The sequence below is a fragment of the Pogona vitticeps genome, chromosome 1, assembly GCF_051106095.1.
Source record: "Pogona vitticeps strain Pit_001003342236 chromosome 1, PviZW2.1, whole genome shotgun sequence".
Taxonomy (NCBI): domain Eukaryota; kingdom Metazoa; phylum Chordata; class Lepidosauria; order Squamata; family Agamidae; genus Pogona; species Pogona vitticeps.
Genome location: NC_135783.1, coordinates 351,310,229 through 351,328,276, shown reverse-complemented (window position 1 = coordinate 351,328,276; position 18,048 = coordinate 351,310,229). Strand labels below are relative to the sequence as shown.

The 18,048-nt window shown below is 45.2% G+C and overlaps 1 protein-coding gene across 1 annotated transcript in view; it reads left to right on the top strand.

The window, feature by feature from the left end:
* FBXO34 (F-box protein 34) overlaps nt 1-18,048 on the top strand; it is a 74,396-nt gene that overhangs the window by 23,905 nt on the left and 32,443 nt on the right. The window contains exon 2 of the mRNA XM_072986855.2: nt 11,928-12,006. The gene's annotated coding sequence lies outside the window, so the exon portion shown is untranslated. The remainder of the gene's footprint in view (nt 1-11,927; nt 12,007-18,048) is intronic.

The following is an 18,048-nucleotide window of genomic DNA, read 5'->3' as shown; positions in this document are numbered from 1 at the left end:
TAATTAAGTGACGAACTGCTCCCAGGACAAGGAAGAAACACTGCATAATTGTTTTTAGGGTGTGCCTTTTTTTTCCTGTTGGATTTTGGTCTTAGACATGAAGGCACTGGTTTAATGGACATGCTGGGTAAAATCTTGGCGCGTGACTTTGTGTTGGCATAGCCCAGACTGGGTGCCAGGAGTATTTACAGTAGTGCCCTGCATAGCGACAATAATCCGTTCCGAAAAAATCGTTACTATACGGATTTGTCGCTGTGTGGAACAAAGAAGCCATTAGGAATGCACTAAAACACATTTAATGCGTTCCTATGGGCAAAAAACTCACAGTTCTGCAAAAATCATCCATGCGGCCGCCATTTTCGCTGCCCGGTAAGCGAGGAATCCGGGCAAAAACACAGTGGGTGGCCATTTTATTTACCCGGTGGCCATTTTGGAACCGCCGATCAGCTGTTTTAAAAACATCGCTATGCGAAAATTGGTAAGCAAAACGCTTGCCGATCATCGCAAAGCAATGTTTTACCATTTAAAACATCGCAATGCGATCGCTTTTGCGATTGTAGAAACCTCATTGCTATGCGGATTCCTCGTTAAACAAAGCGCTTGTTATGCGGGGCACCACTGTAATTTAAAATAACCGAAAGCTTCCTTTCAGATTCCAAGGCTTCCTTTTTGCCCTGGGGAAGTCTTTGAGAACCTTAAGATATGGATGGAAGAGGCACTTTAAAAAAAAAATCCCTCTGGATCACTGCCAGCAGGATCAGGGCTGCGCACAGTCAAGGGCTCACCTTCAGGCGCTGGAAGGTGATCGGATGGGTATTCCTGCCACAGTGCTTCCTGGACCGGGTGGCTCCACTACCATCCAGCTTCTGAGGATTAGGCCATGATTCAAGGTGAGCAAAATATATACAGTAGGTGTCTGTAAGTATTGGGATGTAAGCTGAAACTCCCAGAATTATGCCTTCGGGAATTTTAGTGGAATTGTGGGACTGGCAGTCCAGAAAATCCGAATGGCACATCCAAAGCCCATATAGTCTTCTTGAGCTCTGCTGTTGGCTCTGCGATTCATCAGCAGCACATCTGGAAGGGTGAGAAGAAAACCCTAATAAGACCTTTCGCAATGCAACTGGCCATAGTCTAATGCTCTAGATGTTGGCAGCCTGATGTGCATAACATGCAAATCAGGCACAGTAATAGTTTTTCTACTGGCAAGTTCTGCCCTTGATGCTGTTTATGTAATTAGCATTAATGTGAGAGAATCAGATGCGGACAGGAGAAGCATGTCAAGTTGTCACGTATATGTCTGGTGCATATACTTAAGTTTAAATAATGACATTTTGTGATGCATAGAGAGGCTTCTGGCAGGGTGGATTTGATTTAAGTCAAACATTTAAATCACTATTTAAATAAAAAATGGCTTATTACATTTAAATCATGATTTAAAATCATTTGGTGATCCATGGTTTGATGGAAAAGGACCACAGGAGCTTTCATAGATTAAAGTGTGCTGCTTATACAGTGGTGCCTCGCATTGCGACGTTAATTCGTTCCGCAAAAATCGCTGCAGAACGAAAACGTCGCAACGCGAAATTAAAAAGCCCATAGAAACGCATTAAAACGCGATTAATACGTTCCTTTGGGCTTAGAACTCACCGTTCAGCGAAGATCCTCCATAGCGTGGCCATTTCTGGTGCCTCTTAAGCGAGGAATCAGCAGGCACCATGTTTTTTCCCCCGGCGGCCATTTTGAAACCACCGATCAGCTGGCCAAAAATGGTCGCTTTGTGATCATCGGTCATCGCAAAGCGAAAATACCCCATAGGGAACATCGCAAAGCGATTTCGTTGCTAAACAGCAATCGCTATGCGAGGCACCACTGTATACTGTCCCATAGTGCTTGAAGCACTTTCTAGGTAGTTTACAATTTAATTATGCAGACTACACATTGCTCCCCCTCATCCTGCACAAGCTGGGTACTCAATTAATGACCTCAGAAGTAGAGATGTCAAATTTCCCCCCCAAAAATCCATTTTTTTTCCAGAAGAGAAACTTTTTCCCCGTTGTTTTTTGAGAAGTAAAAAAAAAAATTATGTCTCTATTCAGAGGGATGGAAGTCTTGAGTGAATTTCCAGCTGGCTACCTGGGTTTGAATTCAGGTGATGAGCAGAGTTTTGGCTGCGGTACTCAAGTTTAACCCCTGCACCACAAGGATTGCCATTCACTTTTTCATATGCATACGGTACAGAATTCAGTCCACAGGTGCGTATGTATAGCGGGTATCATTATGGAGTTGAGATTGGAGTGAAATGGGATACAGAAAATGATTAGTGGTATTATTAACACAAATCATGAACTTCGGTAATAGCTGGTTGGCATAAACACCTTGGCACTCAGTAAGACGGTTAACAGATACATAAGTTTGCTAGGCTGTTAACTCTCCTAATAATGGTCAGTCCGCATAGAGACCTGGGTCTTGAATACTGTTCTCTAATTATAAAGAAGTGGTTTATGATCCAGGAAAGGTAATATTAAATAAATCTTGGAGTCCGTAGTATATCACAGGACACTGTCCCTCCTTTATTTTATGTGTAGCAGAGGCAAATTTAGGGTTTGGGTGATTTCTTGAAGAGAGGGATGAGATCAGACAGCAGACCATGGTAGAGAGAAAAGTTTGCTCTTAAGACATCTTGTATACAGTGGTGCCTCGCTAGACAGTTAACCCGCATGACAGTTTGTTCGCTAGACATTGACTTTTTGCGATCGCTATAGAGATCCACAAACCAGTGATTCCTATGGGGGAATTTCGCTGGACAATGTTTGGTCCCTGCTTTGCAAACCAATTTTCGCTAGACAACGATTTTGACAGCTCCCTCTGTGCTCGCAAAACGGGTGTTTTCAGGACCTAAGCTTCGCAAGACATCGATTTAAACGGCTGATCGGCGGTTCGCAAAGCAGCTTTCCTATGGCCGATCCTCACTAGATGATGATTCTTCCCCTTTGAAATGCATTAAACAGGTTTCAATGCATTCCAATGGGGAAATGCTTTTTGCTAGACAATGATTTCGCTAAACAGCGATTTCAGTGGAACAGATTATCATCGTCTAGCGAGGCAGCACTGTATATGTCTTTGAAAAGGGAGAGGGAGTGACAGAGCGATCATTCCAACTCTGTTCTAGAACAGTCACTTCAGGGCCAAGAAGTATTCACTTTCCAACAGAGGAAACCACTAATGGGTTGATGAGGACTTCCCCAAGTTCCGAGAGGGCTTTTTTATTTGACATCTTTATGACTGTGATTTTTAATAAGATACCTCCTGCCAGGATCCCAGGGGTTATGAGTATGCCGGGAAGGTTCCTTTGCTGTGTTTCCTGCTGTCCTTCCCTTGCAAAGACACCATGGGTGAAAACTTTGGGAGGCAGATGTGACTGTGTTTCGACCAAAGCAGAGGGAGGCCATTTCATAATAAAAGGCTTCGGGTCATCTGTCGTCCTGCGCCCAGGGTGTGCAGAGCAATCTTTAATTGTATTCTGCATGTCTAAGCAGACTTCAAAGCCAGATTCCCTTACCAAAGAAAGAAAGAAAGAAAGAAAATCATTCCACCACACCTACTGGTACTGTAATAACTTGCATGCAGCTTCCAGCAAACTCAGGCTATTAACCTTGCTAGATTTGTTGTTTCCACCCCGGGGTCAGAATAAATGTGCCTCCCATCCTGCTTAGAAACTAGCAATTTTATAATCTCCTTCCGAAGAAAGCTCAACACTAGCTCAAGACCAGTTGGTGTACTTTGTACGTTGGGAGATGCGCAGGGAGAAAGACTTTCCCCTTTTATACCAACTGTAACTTTCCTGTTTTATTTGCCCAGTCTTTGTTTTCATTGTGTCGGAGGATGTTTGAATCATGTCGGCAAAATGGAATAAGGGGAAGCAAACAAGGAGGCTCGGATTATAGCTAGTAGATCATTAACCACTGGTGTTTTCCTTACTACTCCAATACCTTGTTCCTGGTGAATGTGCACCATAGCAAACATCTTATAAAACGATTCCTCTTTGGAGAGGAAATTGAATTTGGGGCGAGGTGAGGGGCTGTGTAGGAATCTTAGGACCAATCTGGATGTTATCTCATCCTGCCTGCCTCTTTCCGAGGCGTGAGAAATATTGTATTTTGCAACCCCTGGAGGGGAACAGACAATATCTGTTGTGCCTGACTGGCTGTTTTAATCATTGTTTGCACAGTAACATGAGCCCTTAAAAAAGCTTGGTTTCAAATTCTCTGGTCTCTCTTTATTTTGGCCGGGAATACAGGTCACTGAGCTTTAGGTGGGTTTTATTCTAGGGCATCCTATTCTTAATTTTTTTAAAGCCACCTTTTTGCTTTACATTGCTAAAAAAAGAAAGAAATCCAGCCACCTGCCAACATAGCGGCTTGTTGAAACATTGCATGATTATGGAGGTCTTGCCAACACTCCTTTTGACCTTGTCTTGATCTCTACCAACCTAGAGTTTCTCTCAACAAGGAGCAAATCATGGGAAAAAAACAGCTTTTGCAGTTCCTTTTAATGGGACAGTCCAGATTCAGTTCCCTCCGCCGTCTCTAGTCATGGATGTGCTGTCTGTCTGTTTGCTTGCTTTAACTCAATCTCTACCCCCAATGATAAAAATAAATAAAAATTCCCTGGGCAGAATTCTGGGAGTGATCAGACAGACACCTACATTTCACTAACCTACTACCAAAATGTAGTTTCGCTGCCCATTAGACTCAACAGAAGGCGCCTCCCAAAGAACTACACCTCCCACAAAGACCTACGCCCCTTAGGAAGCAGCAGGACAGTCTCTTTTGCAACTAGAAAGTATAAGTCTTGGTCCAGGTGAGTGAAATTGGGATGGATATCCTTCTGTGAGCTAGAATTCCCAAAATATTTCCTCAGCAGTTCTTGGGAGTTGGGGTTCTCTCCCCCCCTCCCCCCCGCAAAAAGGTACAATCCTGCTTGAAAACCAGGAATATTTTACCATACCATGACCTATCTAAAAAGCATGATATGTGTAGTTCCATGAGTGCATTACATTAGGCTAATCTAAAATTAATACTGAGCAGTCTAAAGCCCCTAAGCTGTTTTGACCGGGCATCTATTGTGAAAATAGGCAGGGTCCATCAATTATTCCTAAGTGCGGCAGGCACATCCCTGCCCCACAGAACTAAGGTGAAAAAAAAAAGAAGAGACTCTCACAGCAAACGAATCCTAATCCATTGACTTCTCTTGTTCCTCATCCTCTCCCCCCCTCCGCTCCATCAGCCACCCAGCAGTTCCCACCCAATACAACCAAACTTTTCATCTTCCCAGTAACTTACCAAGTTTGGAAAACACTTCCGTGTTTTTAGGGCAAAGTATTTGCAGACCAGCTCAAAAGAGAAAGCAAGCCGTTTGAACAATTTAAGTGTTTTCAGAACCCATAAGAGCAGATTTCTAAGCATTACCCTTTAGTACTTGGGGGTTCACATAAGGAAAAAAAAAGCACATGAAATTCTGTCCCATGATAATGGGCTGATGCAGGAATGGTTAAAAAACCCCACTTACTTTGTTTCTTTGTGAGTAAGCCTTTTAAAATAGACTCAAACTCAAGTCTGGCCAGTTGCCTCCAAAGACATACAGTATTTTGTTGCTGTTTAGTTGTTTAGTCGTGTCTGACTCTTTGTGACCCCATGGACCAGAGCACGCCAGGCCCTCCTGTCTTCCACTGCCAGCCGGAGTTGGATCAAATTCATGTTGGTCGCTTTGATGACACTGTCCAACCATCTCATCCTCTGTCGTCCCCTTCTCCTCTTGCCCTCACACTTTCCCAACATCAGGGTCATTATTGGTCACCAGAAAACCAGTAATAGCCCAAACTGTGTGTGTGCAGTCTAGGGCAGAAATCATGTCCCAGGGAGTTTTGTTTGAACTGGCTAGCAGTTCAAAAGGAACAAAAGTCTTATTTCATGCCACATTCGTACTCAAAAGTGGTGCGCACTGGTCATGACAGTCATGTTTGGAACGGAATTACTCATGTTTTTTTCTATTCCAGGGAAACAGCAGAGATTCTTGTGGCACCTTTAAGGCTTAACAGATTTAATTTAATATGAGCTTTATGAATTAATATAATCTACTTCCTCAGATGGATAAATCAAGCCTACTGTTTTAATACGGGCTGGGTTAGTTTGGAGGGTTCATTGGAAGTCAACGGACTGCACCCCCAAACCTGCTGGTGAGCCTGCTGGGGCTGCATCAAAGCTGGAACTTGAAAATAATGCTTTTACGGATTAAAACTTCCAGAACTGCCCATTTGCTGGGCCGGAGGAGCTCAGTCATTCCGAGAGCTGTGCAAAAAAGTGATATTTCTGCATTCTTTTTGGGAGCTCAGCTGCCTTTCAATGAACAACTCCTTGTCTTGGGGGACATTGTTCTTATTGCTTTTAGTACCTTTATATGCTCTCTCTCTGTGTGTGTGTCCTTTGGTGAGTTCGAGGCACTATCCACAGCTCTGTTCCTTGCTCCTTTATCCTGTGAGGAAGGTCAGGGAGAGCGCCTGGGTTTTGCCCAAAGCCACCCAGCGAGCGTCGTAAGTCCTGAACCAAAACCCTAAAGGTTCCGATCACCTCATGACTCGGAGGCGAGCCCGTCTCGGTAACACAGGATGCTCTCAAGGTATCCCAAGAGAGATGGTTCCATTTCCCCCCCACACCCCAAGCTTCTACGTTAATGTAAAAGAAAATGAGGGATTTTGCAAGGTCCTGATCAGCCCGCCGTGCTGCAAACGTCTCTTGTTGGAAATCTCTTGCAAATCCTTAATTTAAGTTTACATCCTTCGTGCCTTAAAGCTGCTTGGGTGTTTATCATATTTTCCACGGACACGGTGAATACAGCCTTCAAACACCTTGCAAGGTGTTCTCTGCAGACAAGCTGCCGGGTTGGTTCTATCCGAGGGATGATAATGCTTCCCCTTGTAGCCAGATCTCATAAATCAGAGCTCTTGGCCTCTACGAGGGGGAAGATCCCACCGAGATCATTGAAACATTGGGCTGCTATTGGGTTTTGTTTTGTTTTGTTTTTCTGGAGTTGTTGCCTTCAAGAAGGAGAAGGTGCAGTGGCAGAATAAGATTCAGCATTCATCTTTTTGAGAATCCAAAACCAGGCAGATGTGGGTTAAGCAGTTTGGGCGATCATGATTCTAAATTTCTCTCGTGTCTCTGTACTGGCCCCGAATGAAGCAAGCAAAAAGCATTCCCAGTATTGCAAGCACCGCCGTGCATTTTCAGAACTTGGACCATGGGAAGCAGTACAAGAGGGGGAGAAGATAGCTCAGTGGGAATGGGTTTTATGAGCCGCACCTTCTGCATCTAGTCTGTACTCTAGTTAGAAGCCAGGTGGGGAGAGGGTTGCTTGAGCAGAGGTGGGAGAAGCTCATCTCCTGTGCCATAATAAGACCAAGCCGAGACACCAAGGAAGAGTGGGAGGCAGTAGGCAAAGAGGAGGGCTCAACAGGATTGAACGGTTGGCTTCATTAAGGAAGTCACAGCCATTCGTTTGCAAGCTCTGAATAGGTCTGTGAATGAGGAAAAGTTTCTGGAGGTCTCTAATTCATGGGGTCACCCTAATTTGATCCCAGAGCCCGCTAGCGGTGGCTGTACATGCTCACTTCAGAAGTATAATTGAAAAAAGTTACTGTTCTAAGCTAAATGGCAACCTGCCCAACCGGGGGAGTGTATTTTTGCAGATATTTTAGCAAAGCTGGGGAGGATGGGTGGGTTAGTCCTTCCTTACCTCTGTGGGATGAATTGCCGATGGCAGAAGGTGGGTGAGGGAATTCACCAAAGACAGATTTCTCTCACTCCTTTTTCTCTTTTGGTGAACATGATTTTTTTTTTGCTTGTTGCTTTTATTTATAGGCCACCTTTCTCCCAATAAGGGGACCCAAGACGGCTCACAATATTAAAAAAAGAACAGGATTAAAAACCTGTTCCCTCCCATTAAACCGACGTAAACACTTACACACATTCTTTCCCTCTCTTTTAAAATAACTCCTTGCTCTGCATGTCTCAGCGCAGGCGTCCTGAGTATAGTTAATATCAGGGCCGATAAAAAAAAATCAGCGATAAAAGAAAAAAAATCAAATGGATTGAAATCACGATTTAAATTTTAAAAGATGATTTTAAAAAATTACATTGTGATTTAAATCAAATCCACCCTGGTTAATGCTTCATTAAAACTTTGGTAAGCTATAAAACTGGCGTTCCTTGATCTGGTCTCTTCCAAATTGACAACTGCTGTCATTTTTTTCCCTAGCGGTCACTGCTGTGGAGGGCAAAGGGATGCTGTAGTCAAAGGCCAGCGGCTTGAAGAAAGATGTGGTCCTCCTCCGTTTAAATTACAGTCTCATCATAAACGACCTTGAGGGGAAAAAAAATCCCTTCCAAGCGGATTTAAGATTCAAAGACCAGTGGCATCTTTACACAGTTATCTGACACACTGCTGCCTTCCTGCACTGGTGTGTGATAGTGTTGCTTATGCAACCAGACAGGGAAACAGAGAGAGCTTGTTCTCTTTGGGAGCTGGTTGAAAAAAAAAACCCAGCAAACTGGACACTGCTTCGGGGTGCTTCGGGCTGGGCCGCCTTCCCTTCTTCAAAGTGATTTGCCCCACGGAGGCTCTGAAATAATCTTTTATCTTGAAGGCTCTGAAACTAATTTTCCACGCAGGCTTAAATAGCTCTGTTCCTAGGTCCACAAAACGGTGTATCCGAGACTCCAATTGTTGTTTAGTAATTTAGTCATGTCCGACTCTTCGTGACCCCATGGACCAGAGCACGCCAGGCCCTCCTGTCTTCCACTGCCTCCCGGAGCTGGGTCAAATTCATGTTGGTCGTGTCGATGACACTCTCCAGCCATCCCATCCTCTGTTGTCCCCTTCTCCTCTTGCTGTGTAGAGGACTGACCCTGCCAGCTGTTTAATGAGTATATATCCTCAAAGCCCAGACACCTGAATGGTGAGGACTGTAAACCTTTGCAGGGGGCCCCCGATGTGTTCTGTAGTTCCATACAGGGAAGAAGAAAGAGCAACGTGTGGAATACAGAATTCAGTTTCTGAGAGTCTCTCTCCCTTTTTTTCTTAAAGGCAGTTTCTCCCTAAAATTTCAAAGACAGATGGTATATCTAGATACAGAAAGATGTGGTTAAGTGCCATCAAGTCACCTCTAACTTATGGCCGCCCTATGAATGAAAGATGTCCAAAATATCCTTTATCAGCTCTTGTAAACTCACAAGCCTGTGGCTTCCTTTAGGGAGTCACTCTATCTCATATTTGGTCTTCCTCTTTTCCTGCTGCCTTCAGCTTTTCCTAGCATGATTGTCTTTTCCAGAGAATCCAGCTTTCTCATGATGTGCCAAAAGTAGGAACTGCCTTAGTATCAACATTTTTGTCTCCAGAGATAGTTCAGACTTGATTTGTTCTAGGATTTCACTTGTTCGTCATTCTGGCAAACCCATACCCTATGATGAGACAGTCCAAAATGAAACAGAAGGATAAAAATATCCAAACAAATTTCTACATTTCTATAAGCAACATCATCGTCATCTTTGAACTGCAGAGCTGGAAAGGACCCTATGGATCCTTGAGTCCAGACCTGGCCAGGGATTTACTCCCAACCTCTGACTCCACAGCCATCAAGTCAATATTTCTGACATATTGCTGACTTTTTCAAGTTGTCCTAGACAGGGAGCAGTCAGAAGGGGTTTCCCATTTACTCCTTTGTGCAGGAAGGGCATTCTTGATACAGTGCAGCTGGCCCAAGCCCACGCAGGCTGGCTTTTCTGGAAAGCACAGTGGGGAACTGAACTGCCAACCTCTGGCTTTGCAAGCTGTCCAGCCAGCATACAAACGATACAGGTTGCAGAATTCAGCTCCTTCAGCACAAAATAGGAGGAGCTTTTAACACAGAAAAGGTGCCGGCATGAATGATGTTTTACTGCACTCTTCAGAAATGACAGCGAATGCCTGGGCTCTCTCGAGCATCACCTCCTATGCGTAAGGCTAAGAGATGCCAAGAAAAGTGTGCAGAGAAGAGAGGCTTTCTCTTTCAGTGGCTGCTCCAGAATCACAGCACCCTTCTTGACGGCTTGTCTGCTGTATCTTCTTCCAGCTCTCAGAATCCAACGGACTGAACGGAGATCAGAATTGAAGTTAAAACCGGGCGGAGAAGAAGGGGGGAGGGATTAACACAGTGCTTGATGAAACGGAGATTATGACCCATGCTGGTTTGAGGAGTCTAGAAATGGTAACTGGATTAAACTGAAGGGGGACTAGTTATTAATTTATTTCTTAAGCCATTTCTTCTGCTTTCATTTCCACTGGGATCTGCTTGGCTTCCCAAAGCGTCCCGGAAAAGAGCAACAGAGACAACGTAAGAGGTGTTCTTCACCGTATTTCCTACCCACTTCTGTTTCCAGAATGTGCCTTTTATACTGGTTGTACACCCCTTAATTCAGGGACTGTGGTGTAATTTGACTTCTGTTGCAACAGTTTCTCCCTTCCCATAGCTGATAATGGACATGGATGTCTTTAAAGTTAGAAAGGATGCCTAACACAGTTAAGGATATGATTCCGTCTTTCTGGAGCAGGAGGAGAAGTCCGCTTCGAATGTCTGGACGGTGCTGCATAGCCTTGTTCGTACTCATCCCCTCTGCATCATCCAGGCTGACTTTCAGAATTACCGTTCAGACACGCAGAGGGAGCCAGCTCAGATTTTTCATGCTCAACCGGCACGAGGAGGGCACAAACAAGATGGGGAAGAGCTAAATGACAAAGTGCTTTTTCTCATTGGCGGTTATGTGAGCTGAGCCGTCCGTGTTACTGCAATCCAAGACTCTCCAGAAAAGCATCTGATGGGCAGTTTTTAATGTATCTTGCCTTAATTACTCCGCTGAGCCTCTTTTTCTCAAAAATGTGACCAGTATTTCTACAGTATTTCGAAATTTAGATTTGGCGGTTGAACAGGGAAGTTGTGTTAAAGCATTGGATATTCCCAGTCTTGTTTTATATTCAGTGTTGCATCCATCCTCTCTCCCGTCATATCTAGGTTCGTATGGCTGAAATCCAGTAGGAAGTCACAGCTACAGCAGGCCCGTTGAATCAGTGGGGATTTGGTGAGTCGGCTCTTTGTAAGCTCCACTGATCCAAATGGGCCTACTTAGGTTGCAGCTTACGATTGGATTTCAGTTAGCATGTGATAAGCGTGTGCGGACTTCATCTTTATTTTATAACTTTGTTTTGACAGTAAGTCAAGTTCTTAGAATCCTGGTTGGCTAAATCGATTTCAAGGGACTGGATCAGCACGAGTTTTTAAATGGGGTTTGAAACGAAAGTGGTTGAGAGCAGACGAAATAAAGCAAGCCAAGGTGAAAAGAGTGCCGTACATTATTCGTTATCGTCGCCTGCTTGCTGTGCTTTGAGACCAGTGACAAGAGAGGGGACCTGGATGATTGCCACATATCTGTGAAACAGCCACCTTCCTTTTTTTGAAACATAAATTCCCACCCCCAATTTGGAAAGAAGAATATGTCGGGTAATGTTTGGTTCCTCTCGCCTTGAGCTGAGGTGGGCTAGAAGATGCCCAGACGTCACGCGCACATGTGCCTGCTGTCTGCTCACCCACATCCCTTGTCGCCTCTGGAAATTCACTGCACGCTCCATCCACTTTTGTCATTCCCGACGCCCTCCGGAGATAAAAAGCGCCAGTGTTCCGGGTGTTGCTTTTTTTAAAAAATACATTTGGTTGGTTTTGTCCCCTCGTAATTTTCTTGACATGCCGTTTTAAAAAAATAAAGATAAAATGATAGCTGTACTTGCTAATTGCCTGCCGTTTTTTTAATCCCTTGTTCCCCTCTTCATTTGATTTTCAGAAACGACCTTCAGAGCATTGCACGAAACCGTGAGGGTGCTGGGATGTCTAAAACTCTCAAGAAGAGCTGCTCTCTGAAGGTACTTTATCCATTCTCCTCTACCATTCTTCCTCTACCGTATCAGTTTATTTCTCACAAGCTTTTTTTTTGGGGGGGGGGGAGGTTGGGATAGGAGAGTACAGTTTCAACCTACAAAATTATAATGCTGACTAAACAACAACAAAAAAACCCATGGTCGGTTCTGTCACTCTAGTGGGGATTTCATTTTTGATTTTTCCTCCAGACATTTTCTTGTGTTTTTTTAAAGCTCTTCCGGATTTTATTTAGGTCTCAATTCTTAAACTGAGACCTCAGAGATGGCTGGCACAGTTTTTCTCTAAACCTTTCTTGCTAGCAGTTCGTCTCTGATGGTGCATCAGAGCTTGGAAAAATTTACCATTCTGGATTACAACTCCCAGCATTCTCTAGATCAGTGGTGTCGAACTGTGGCCCTCCAGATGTTCTTGGCCTTCAACTCCCAGAAATCCTGGCTAGCAGAGGTGGTGGTGAAGGCTTCTGGGAGTTGAAGTCCAAGAACATCTGGAGGGCCACAGTTCGACACCACTGCTCTAGATCATTGGTTCTGAACCTTTGTTACTCAGGTGTTTTTGAACTACAACTCCCAGAAACCCCAGCCAGCGCAACTGGTGGTGAAGGCTTCTGGGAGTTGCAGTCCAAAAACACCTGAGTAACCCAAGATTAAGAACCAGTGCTCTAGATGACCTCACCGGTATAGTCCAAAACAGGAAGCTGCTTGCTTTATGTCTGCAGGAATTTCTTGCAGTTGCCTTAACTGCTTTCTTTTCTACTCTCCTCCATGTCTCTTCCTCTGTGCCGAGGAGACTCCTGCTGTCAACATGCGCCAGAAATGACCCGTGTCTGTTCATGTCTCTGCATGCGTGGGTCACAGGGTAGATGAAGGAGGCCTGTTGTTGAATAGAGAGGACTTGGCATGCAGAAGATTCCAGATTATCTCTAGATAAAAGGAATCTTGGGTAGCCATTTCGGAGAAAGCTCCTCTCAATCCGAAGACAGTTTAGACAAGGCAAGAACTTAGTCTGACAGTCTCTGCAAGTTGCTGGGCAGACAAATATCAGCAATAGGTGTGGGTTATTTTGTCTCCTGGTGGGAGGTTGTCATCTAGTAAGGTAGGCATAGACCGTGGCTTTCCTTTATAGCAGGAGGAGGAGCATCCAAAGCTTGGAAAAATTACTTTTGGGGGACTACAGATTCTAGAACCCCCAACGGGTATGGCCACTAGGAGTCTGTAATCCAGAAAAGTGAGTCTTCAGAGGCCCCGTTGTATCAATACACGCTGGTCATCATGGGATGGTAGATGAATCCTGGTTAGATGGGATTAAGATGAAACTTGCCAGCATTGACCTATTCTATCATCCCTACCTGGTGTTTTACCATGTACTGGATCTTGATTTTATTTTGTGATTCCTGTTGTGGGTGGTCTTGTCTGTTTCGCAGTTTTTGTGGCAGTGGAAATTGGAAAAGGGGTGCTTTCCTGCGGTAGATTTTTGGAGGCGAAGTCAGTTGTGGGATTGGAGCAGTATAGCGGCCGGAGCTTTTTGCTGCCAAGGAGAATTTACTCTGTAAGCTGTTGCTGGCAAGACAGCCCAGGTTGGGAGTAAACACAATCCAAGAGAGGGCAAAAAAGAGGATTGCAGTTGCAAGGGAGGAAACGAAAGTTACATTTTGAATTATTAGGAGTAATATGGGAGAATTGGGTCACTTGAGGTGCTCTTTGGTATAACTGATGTTAAGCTTTTTGCCCCATCGCCCTACGGCAGTGCAAAACAGCATGTATGCAGGCTCTTTTGAGGATGAGAGAGCACTGCAAAGATTCATGTAAAGATTATTTAGACTACTTATTTTTCACCCCACCCACCCCCAACCTTTTCTGTGGAGATTTAGATCTTCCTTCGCTTGCTGCATGAGTGCCAGCTTCATGACAGGATCTGGGCAAGGCCTTGGAGAGCCATTAAAATGTCAAACTGGTCCCTGTGAGTGACTGAGCACTTCCCAAGACTTTGTGAAAAATGATACGGGCAGCGATGGATTTCCCTCTGATCCCTTGCTGATCAGCATCAGGGAATACCTCAGACCACCTGACTCTCTTGAGCACGGTGCGGAGAAAGTTAATACAGTGGTGCCTCGCTAGACACTTACCCCGCATGACAGTTTTTTCGCTAGACATTGATTTTTTGCCATCGCTATAGTGATTCGCAAAACAGTGATTCCTATGGGGGAATTTCGCTGGACAGTGTTTGGTCCCTGCTTCGCAAACCGATTTTTGCTAGACAACGATTTTGACAGCTCCCTCCGCACTTGCAAAACAGGGGTTTTTGGGACCGAAGCTTCGCAAAACAGCAATTTAGACAGCTGATCGGCGGTTCGCAAAGCAGCTTTCCTATGGCCGATCTTCGCTAGACAACGAGGATTCTTCCCCATTGGAACGCATTAAACAGGTTTCAATGAAATCCAATAGGGAAATGCTTTTCGCTAGACAATGATTTCACTAAACAGCAATTTCAGTGGAACGGATTATCATCGTCTAACGAGGCACCACTGTATAGGAAGGACAGTTCTTTCTGTTTATCCATCACACCCGACACAGAACACATTACCTACTCATACTTTGGAATGATCTACCTGAGTTGTCTAGCTTTAAAGGGGTTGTGACAAATTGATAGAAGACAGGGCTCCAATCCTTTGGCTATCTCATGAAAAGAGAAGACTCCCTGGAAAAGACCCTGATGTTGGGAAAGTGTGCGGGCAAGAGGAGAAAGAGACGACAGAGGATGAGATGGCTGGACAGGGCCATTGAAGCGACCAACATGAATTTGACCCAACTCTGAGAGGCAGTGGAAGACAGGAAGGTCTGGCATGCTCTGGTCCATGGGGTCACGAAGAGTCGGATACGACTTAACGACTAAATAAAACAACAAAGTGTTATCAATGCCTGCTGATCATGGTGATTATATTATGTCTCGTATCCAGGTGTTGAGTATGCACTAGTATACCAGCTGTCAGAGATTGAAAGTTGAATTGCCTGCTGTACCTCCTTGACAGGGACTGGACTCGATGATCCATAGGGTCCCTCCCAGATGATGATGATGATGATGATGATGATGATGATGATGATGATGATGATGATGATGATGATGAGTTGTTGGTCTTATGCCCTACTGGAGGGTATCCCCTGAGCAAACAACAGGCCACCGTGGGAACAGAATGCTAGATCGGGCGTGGGTCCAATCCTGCACACCTTTTCTTCTGTGTTTATATGTCTGGCTTGAAGGTTTCGGCCCATTGCTTGAAAGCGTCTACCCCCTCTCTACCTGCCCAGCATCCCTTCCCAGGAAAACAACCGTTGAGGAGCTCTGAATGGGTTTTTTTTTTTTTGAGCCTCCCGCTTTGAACAAGACAACTGGTGCCTGACCCCTCCGAGCTCAGTCCGGGGACTGCCTCTCTTTTCAGGTTTAGCCCTAGGGACTAGGAACCTTGGAATGTGTATTTTATAGGGTGACTGGTGTTGCAAAACATAACACATGCCATCAGCCCCGTGCACAAGAGTAACAGCCAGCAGCAGACTTCACTCGCAGCTGCTGTTTTGGTGGTGGAGACGGCAAGCAGCTGGAAATACGCTAGGCATTGCACAGAAACATAAATCCACTCACCCCCGGCATTACTGCAGCCATCTGTTCACTGCGGGTTCTGTGTATACACACCCAGACAAGTACCTCTACTGATTGAGTTCATTCTTCGGCTGGGAATGAATATTTTGTCTGTTTGCTTCCAGCAAAGCCACAACGGGTGAGTGGACTGCCACCTTGCTTGGTACGTTTCTAAAGAAAGACCGTGAATCACCTATATATCAGGACAATTCCAAGAATCAAAGCAGAGCCCAGATTCAGAGCATGCTGCCACACCCTGTGGCTGCATCTGGCAGGATTTTGGCCAGTAAGCCTGGTCCATTAAAACCGGTATGGCTAGTTATTTGGTTTTTTTTTTTTTAATGTTCTCTCTGGGACTATGGAAAAATTCTTGAGATTTGTCCCTTGTTTACCTATACGTTCAAGAGAGGTCCTGGAAGGTCTTGAATTCTCCTGGTGCTGGTAGATGTAAAATTTTGCCAGGCTGCCCAGATTTTTCCCCACAGGGTTGGCCAGCTGAGAATGGCTTCCCACCCTTTTGGAAATGGGGATGATGCTCCTCATTTCTTGGCCTCACAGCTTGGTTGGAAGGCAGTCTTGCGAGCATAGTCTAGATCAGAGGTTCCCAGCCCCTGGTCTGTGGTCCAGTGACGGTCTGTGGCCTGAGCCAGACTGGGCCACAGAGACAGACCTCCCGCCCCACTCCCTGCACGCACTCACCCCTGCACAGCCTGTTTGCGCATGCATGCCCGCGCAAGCACCATGTTGCCGTTTTTGCATGCGCGCCTGCATGAGTGCCATGCTGCTGTTTGCACATGTGCGCACACTCGTTCATGCAAGTGCATACTCACAGGGGTGCCCCACTTTCCCTGCCGGTCCGTGGGGTGAAATAGGTTGGGGACCCCTGGTCTAGATTCTTAGGACTAGGAACCTTCAAAACGTGGAACCTAGATTTCATCAGATGGCTGGTATGGCAGGGCATAAAATATTCTGTCATATTCACAGCCAGGGGCAACTTTGCTTGCAGCTGTTCTTTTGACGGAGATGGCAGGCAGCTGGAAATATGCTAGGCATTGCACAGGAGAGTGAGCACATAAGCACACACACGGTATTACTGCCACCATCTGTTCCCCAAGGGTTATGTGTATGTATGCACATGCACACAAACAACTCTGCTGGCTGAGTTCATCCTTCATCTGGGAATCAGTGTTTCCCAGGGTTGGAAATTTTGCCTTTTTGGACTACAGCTCCCAGAATGCACCAGTCAGCATGGGCTCTAGCTTCCAAGCTTAGGTCTCGATGTTTTCCCAATGCTGCCTCACGCTCTGTACCGCTGGGGGAGGTCGTTAGGAGGTTTGGGCTAAGGGTTCAGCAATATGCTGACGACACCCAGCTCTGCCTCTCATTCTCTGCCAATCCAGGTGTGGCAGTCGCCATTCTGAACTCGTGCCTGGACTCGTTAAGGGACTGGATGAGGGTCAATAAATAATAATAATAATTTATTGTCATTGTAAGTATATACACATACAACGAAATTCACAGACACCCAGAGACCAGACACATGCACATACATAAAATTCCCAAACACTCCCCACCCACTAAAAGTCCCCCACTAAAAATACAAACATCTACACCGCAGGCCAAGTTACACAGTCCAACTAATTATTCACTACTGGTGGTCTTTAAGCTCATTATTAATTGCAATTATAGCTCTGGGATAAAAACTATTGAGAAAACGTGTGGTCCGAGTCTTAATTGTTCTATATCTTCTGCCAGATGGTAACAGTTCAAAAAAGTTATAAGCAGGATGGGAAGAGTCTCTCAGGATGCTATGTGATTTCCTTAGACAGCGGGATGTGAAGATGTCATCCAGGGTTGGTAGCTGGAGCCCGATGATATTCTGGGCAATTTTAATGGTTCTCTGTAGAGCTTTTTTGTCCGCTACAGAGCTACTCCCAAACCATGCCAGAATGCCATAGGTTAGGACACTCTCAATGGTGCTACGATAGTATGACAGAAGCAAATGCTGAGATAAATTTAACTTGCCGAGCATTCTCAGGAAATACAGCCTCTTCTGTGCCTTCTTCATTAGCATGTTGGCATTTATAGTCCATGAGAGGTCCTCTGAGATGTAAGTACCCAGAAATTTAAAACTACCAACTCTCTCCACTTCCTCACCGTTTATGTACAGTGGTGTTACATAACAGCACTGATGTTACCTGTCTGTCATGGGTTTGGAGGGAAAGTTCCATCCTATGGGGAGTGGAAGGCGGGACATCAGGAGGAGGGGCTGTACTGTATAAATATGTGATGCCTGTGTGGTGAAGAGTAGATGCTGAGACAGACTGTGAGACACTGGGTTGGGACGAAGCAGCAGCTGGGGAAGAAGAAGCTGTTGTGGGAGTCTGGGTGTCTGA